Here is a 6,000-nt window from a genome sequence, read left to right on the forward strand (position 1 = left end):
CGACACACACGCACACACACGCATCCTGTTTCCGATAAGGATGAGACGCTAGGAGCCCAGAGTCTCCCGTATCCCCACTACCCTGAGGGGGAAACGTGCAACAGATAACCTAGCTCTCGGAGTAGGAAAAAGGGTGGGGTGAGAGAAAGAATCTCCAGGTTTCCCCACGTTAGAAAAAGGGGACAAACTCCTGTCAGAGTCTCCCCGGAGGCACAGGGAGGTGCAGCAGTGCTGAGGTCCCTCCACCTCCCGGAGAAGGCAAACTCTTCCCCTGCAGGCTGCCTACCACCTGGCGGAGCCTGGATGTAAACAGGCCGGCCCCAGGGGCGGACCGCGGGTGCGAGGTGGGATGGGCCGAGGTGAGAACGGAGCGGAACTCACCCTTGATGCTGGAGGGCTTTCTCTTCTTGGCCATCTTCTGCCCCCGTCCCTCCCCCAGACCCCCCGCGCGTTTCCTCCGGCTGCCGCCCGGCTCCCGGAGCCCGCTCGGAGGCTTCCCGGCGAGCTCTCGCCGCGGCACTCAGCTCAGCGAGCTCTTTGTTGCTGTGATGGCATCTGCGAGGCGGCGGCGGCGGCCCGGCTGCGCGCTCGGCTCGGCTCGGCTCGGCTCTGCTGGGGCGGGCGCCGCCGCCCCTCTGCTCTCGGCCGCGCCGCGCTGCGAGCCTGGCGCTCGCGCTGCTGTGGCCGCTGTGGCTGCGGCGGCGACTGTTGATGCTGCTGTGCCGCTTCAGCTGCTGGAGGGGGCAGCGCAGGGTCCCCGGAGCGCCCGCCCAGAGCTGACCTCCCCCTTGCCCACACCCTCCCTCCCCAACTCCCCCACCCTGGTGTCCCGTCTGAGCCGCCAGCTCCAATCCAACCAGTGACGGCGCCGTCATCTAGCAGCCGCTGCCAGGGAAGGTGGCGGTGGCGGCAGCGGGGGGCTGCTAGGGGAAGATGGGAGCCCTTGGCTCTCTGGGGCCAGGAAGTAGAAAGCCAGGCAGCCCGACTCTGGTGGAGCCCGCATCCTGCCGGCCTGCCTGCCTCCGGACCTCCGAAACCCTCTCCCAGGCGGCAAGACGCGATGGGGGGCTCGGGGGTGGGGGCGAAAGACACAGGTATCCATTGGCCAACAAGAACTCCAGCCAACTGCGAGAAAACGAGCACTGGCACTATCGACCCGGCCCCACCACCATTCTCCCCAAAAAGCCTCTTCCGGGGCACCAATCCTGATTTCCAACCGGGCGATTAGCCCCGGGGCGCGCGGATGCCTCCCTCCAGAACCGAGAAGGGAAGAAAGAGTAAAACTGGAAGCTAGTGGAGAGGAGAAATTAAATTCGAGGCAACCCATCCCCAGACACTTGGAAGAATGACCTAGTTCACGCCCTAAGCCTCCTTATAACTAGGACTCAAGACAGTTTCCTTGGGGCTGTGGGAATAGAGGGAAGAAAGTTCAAGCTCTCAGATGTTGCAGGGACTCGGGGAGGGTGGTGGGGGGGGGGGGGTGATTTCGTGGCCTCCGGTACAAACTTTGTCCCAGTGGCCGCGTTCTTTCTCTCTCTGATTGGGGATTTGGAAAGATTTCATTTTCCTGGAGGAGCTGTCCTCTGGCGTGCTGATCAGACGAGGAATCTCTCCAGTGTCCTAGGACTGCAAGAGCATGCAAAAGTTTAAGACACATCTAAGAATATAACCAGGCTTTAAAAGAAGGGCAGAAGGGGTAAAGCGGGGAGGAGGTTACCAGTGTGGGAGAAGGATACAAAATCTCTCTTTTTTTTTTTTTTCCTTTACAGGAGCTGAGTTTTCCCCTAAACCTACTTGCTATTTCACAGTGATCTTATTAACACTTCTTTCCTTTCCCTACATTTCCAACCTAATCTGATTATCTAAATATCCAGTGATTCTATTCAGGACCAGTAGCCAGAAGTTGCCCCAGCATCAATGTGGTGTAACAGAAAGAATACTGGAGTCCAAACCCCTGGTTTTATTTTTTGACCCTGGAACTTCATGGCTCTGAAAATTTGCACAAGTCGTTTAAGTCCTCTATTCTTCTGTTTTCTGGCTTATAAAATATCATCTCAAACATTCCTTGCAGCTCTAATAAATGTCCTGAGATTTTTTTTTTTTTTGTCACAAAATCTTCACACATTATTTTTTGCACTCTTTCTGAATTTAGCTTCACATAATGTATTATATTGAAGTAAGTAATCTGACACACATGTGAAATACCCAATTCCTCTCACAACAAAGGCATGTATCAGATATAAAACACAAATAGCAAGCTTATTTTAATTAGAAAATAGGCCCGATCTCTGATTTAATTCAAAACTACTCTGTCATAGGTGCCTGGTGGCTCTGTATGTTAAGCTTCAGACTTCCACTAGGGTGTTCCTGCGTTGGAACCCCACATAGGGCTCTCCACTCTCAGTGCAGAGCCTGCTTCAGATCCTCTGTCTCCCTCTCTCTCTGCCCCTCCCCTGCTCTCTCTCACAAAAATAAATAAACATAAAAAAAACTACTCTGGCATGCCTTGGTGGCTCAGTCAGTTAAGAGGGTTCACATTGGCTCAGGTCATGATCTCACAGCTGGTGGTGAGCTGGAGCCCTAATCATGGGGCTCTGTACTGACAGCTCAGAGCCTGGAGCCTGCTTTGGATTCTGTCTCCCTCTCCCTCCGCCCCTCCCCCACTCATGCTCTGTTTCTCTCTGTCAAAAATAAATACACATTTTAAAAAATTTAAAAAAAAAAAAAACTACTCTGTCAGGATGCCTGGCTAGCTCAGTGAATAGAGCATGCCACACTTGATCTCAAGTGCCAGGCATTGGAGCCCCACCTTGGGGGTAGAGCTTACTTTATTTTTTTTAAAACTTGTTTTATTTCTTTTTTTTAATTTACATCCAAATTAGTTAGCATATAGTACAATGATTTCAGGAGTAGATTCCTTACTGCCCTTTACCCATTTAGCCTATCCCCCCTCCCAGAACCCCTCCCATAACCCTCAGTTTGTTTTCCATATTTATGGGTCTCTTCTGTTTTGTCCGCTCCCTGTTTTTATATTATTTTTGTTTCCCTTCTTTTATGTTCATCTGTTTTGTTTCTTAAAGTCCTCATATGAGTGAAGTCATATGATTTTTGTCTTTCTCTGAGTAATTTCGCTTAGCATAATACCCTCCAGTTCCATCCACGTAGTTGCAAATGGCAAGATTTATTATTTTTGATTGCCGAGTAATACTCCATTGTATGTATATACCTCATCTTCTTTATCCATTCAGCCATCAATGGACATTTGGGCTCTTTCCATACTTTGGCTATTGTTGATAGTGCTGCTATAAACATCGGGGTGCATGTGTCCCTTGGAAACAGCACACCTGTATCCCTTGAATAAATGCCTAGTAGTGCAATTGCTGGGTCATAGTTCTATTTTTAGTTTTTTGAGGAACCTCCATACTGTTTTCCAGAGTGGCTGCACCAGCTTGCATTCCCATGGAGCTTACTTTAAAACAACAACAACAACAACAACAACAAAAGCTACCTTATCATCTCTTCAAACTCTTAAGGTGTGTAAATATTAAGCTTGTAAATATTCTTAGTCCATTTCATGTGTTCATATTTTATCACTAAGTACTAATTATTGCCTATATTAGAACAATGTCTTGCAATTTATTAATTACTGTTACATACTTTATTTCATTTAATCCTGTCCACACACCTATGAGTTTAGAGGGCTGGTCCTGTCTTCCATGTTTATAGGTAAGAAAATGAGGTTCATGAAGGTTTACAGACTTATATACAGGTTCCAGCACTTCTATGCAACTCTACTAACTCAATACCAGGCTCTTTCCATGATATCAGTCTATGAAATAGGATATTTCTGCTTCAGACCAGAAACAAGTTCCTTTTTTCTTTTCTTTTTTTTTAAATTCATTTATTTTGAGAGAGAGAGTGCACAAACAGAGGAGGGGCAGAGGGAGGGAGAAAATCTCTAGATCTAATGGGACTCCATCTCATGAACCATGAGATCATGACCTGAGCTGAAACCAAGGATTAGAAGCTTAACCAACTGAGCCACCCAGGTGCCCCAAAAATTGTACTTAATTTTGCTAAATTCAATTGACTGTCATCTAACCTCTAGAACCATACCCCTCTAAAAGGAAGCTAACAGGGGGCATTTTTGCACCCACAATAAGATGTATACTTATTATAGTTCAATCCTATAGAAACCCAAAAGAAACCAAAGAAGGCATTTGGGAGGACCAAGAAACCCTAAAGCTAGGTCTTTGCTCAAATTACCCAGAAATTCCTCTGAGGGAAGTGGCACAGACCTGACCTAAATAAGGCAGAGTATGGATGGAGGGATAGTCAGATATTATATAAAGATAGTTTGCTATGCATGATACACAGATGAACAATCAAGATTTTATGCAATATATATAAACAACTAAAATAGTTTTATTTGATACTTCAGTTGGCCTACTCAAGGACAGAATGTTTAATCTGACCTCTTCTAGTTTCCAATTAATCTCTTTACCCCTAAAATATTCTAAAACTGACTACAGTAACTTCCTCCATTGTAATTCCTGTTTATTACATTGCTCCTTTACTCAGTCTACCAGTTACCAACTGATTCTTTCATATGTGAGTGAGGAATTTGCTTGTGAAATAAATGGCATACAAAATAATTATATTGACAATGGGCCAAATTATATTTCCCATCCATTTCTCTTCTCTATTTTTTTCTATTCAACATTTATTCAACGAATATGTATTGAGTTATACTATGTGCCAGTCACTATTCTAGGTCATTTGTTATACAATGAAGAAGTAAAACAACATGGTCCATACATTCATGATATTCACAATTTTATAGGAAAGACAAAATTAAGCTGTAAAGTCCTTATGGAAACAGCATGTCCAAAGGCCCCCCAGTAGGAAACTCAGGATTAGAGCAGTGGTTTCCAAATTCCAAAGTTACCAGGCATGTCATCAATTAAAAAAAAAAAATTATAGGATACCTGGGTGGCTTGGTTGGTTGAGCAACCGACTGGTAATTTTGGCTCAGGTCATGATCCCATGGCTCATGAGATCAAACCCCATGAATGGCTCTGTGCTGACAGCATGGAGCCTGTTTGGTATTCTCTCTCTCCCTCTCTCTCTGCCCCTCCCCTTCTCTCTCTTCTTCTCTTTCTCAAAAATAAACATTTAAAAAAATTTGTGCCCACACAACTCCAACTATATTTATTTGGTTGCATTTACATTGTGTATACAATTAATATATTATGTACATTATAAAATATACACAAAACGTTGGGTGTTTTAAAGGATAAGGTTTTTAAAAATGCATTTTCTTGAACACCTTCAGAGACTGTTGCTTTAAAGGAACTTAAGGAAAGCTTAATGTGGCTGAAGTGTAGTATGTGATGATTTTAAGCAGGGAAAATATGGTCTACTTTACATCCTAAAATACCACTCTGATTACTACTGTATGAGTAATTGGAATAGCCTAATAATTATATAGTTTGGGGGTTGCATGAGAGTCAAATTTGCACACTAAGACTCAGACATGCTCTGGAGCTCATCTGGGCTAAGAAGCAATGCACTCCATAGTAATGAACACAACTAGTGCCCAGATCTTGGTTTCTAAATACCATTGTCCACTCAAAAGAGACAATGATTCTTGGAGAAATGACTCCAGGTCTGTAACACCCAAAGTACTAAGTGAACCTGGAACATCTTAATGTGCCAGAAAGCAAGGAAATGCTCAAGACTAGTGAGATCATCCAGAAGGACAAAGGAGCCAACTGGAAGTAGTTGCTTACTGATCAAATATATGAAAATTTGAGCCTCAAAAAGAATAATGATGATAATAGATTATAATACATTGAATAAAATAAAATAAAATTTATGAATCCACAGTGATATGAGAGAAAGAAAGAGAAAGAGAATTTGAGCTATTTTTTTTTAAAGAAGAGAGCTAATAAGTGTAGAAGAAATGATAGAATTAGAAAATTATCATTTGACAATGTC

This window comes from Panthera leo, chromosome C1 (genome assembly GCF_018350215.1).
Source record: "Panthera leo isolate Ple1 chromosome C1, P.leo_Ple1_pat1.1, whole genome shotgun sequence".
In the NCBI taxonomy this organism is placed as follows: domain Eukaryota; kingdom Metazoa; phylum Chordata; class Mammalia; order Carnivora; family Felidae; genus Panthera; species Panthera leo.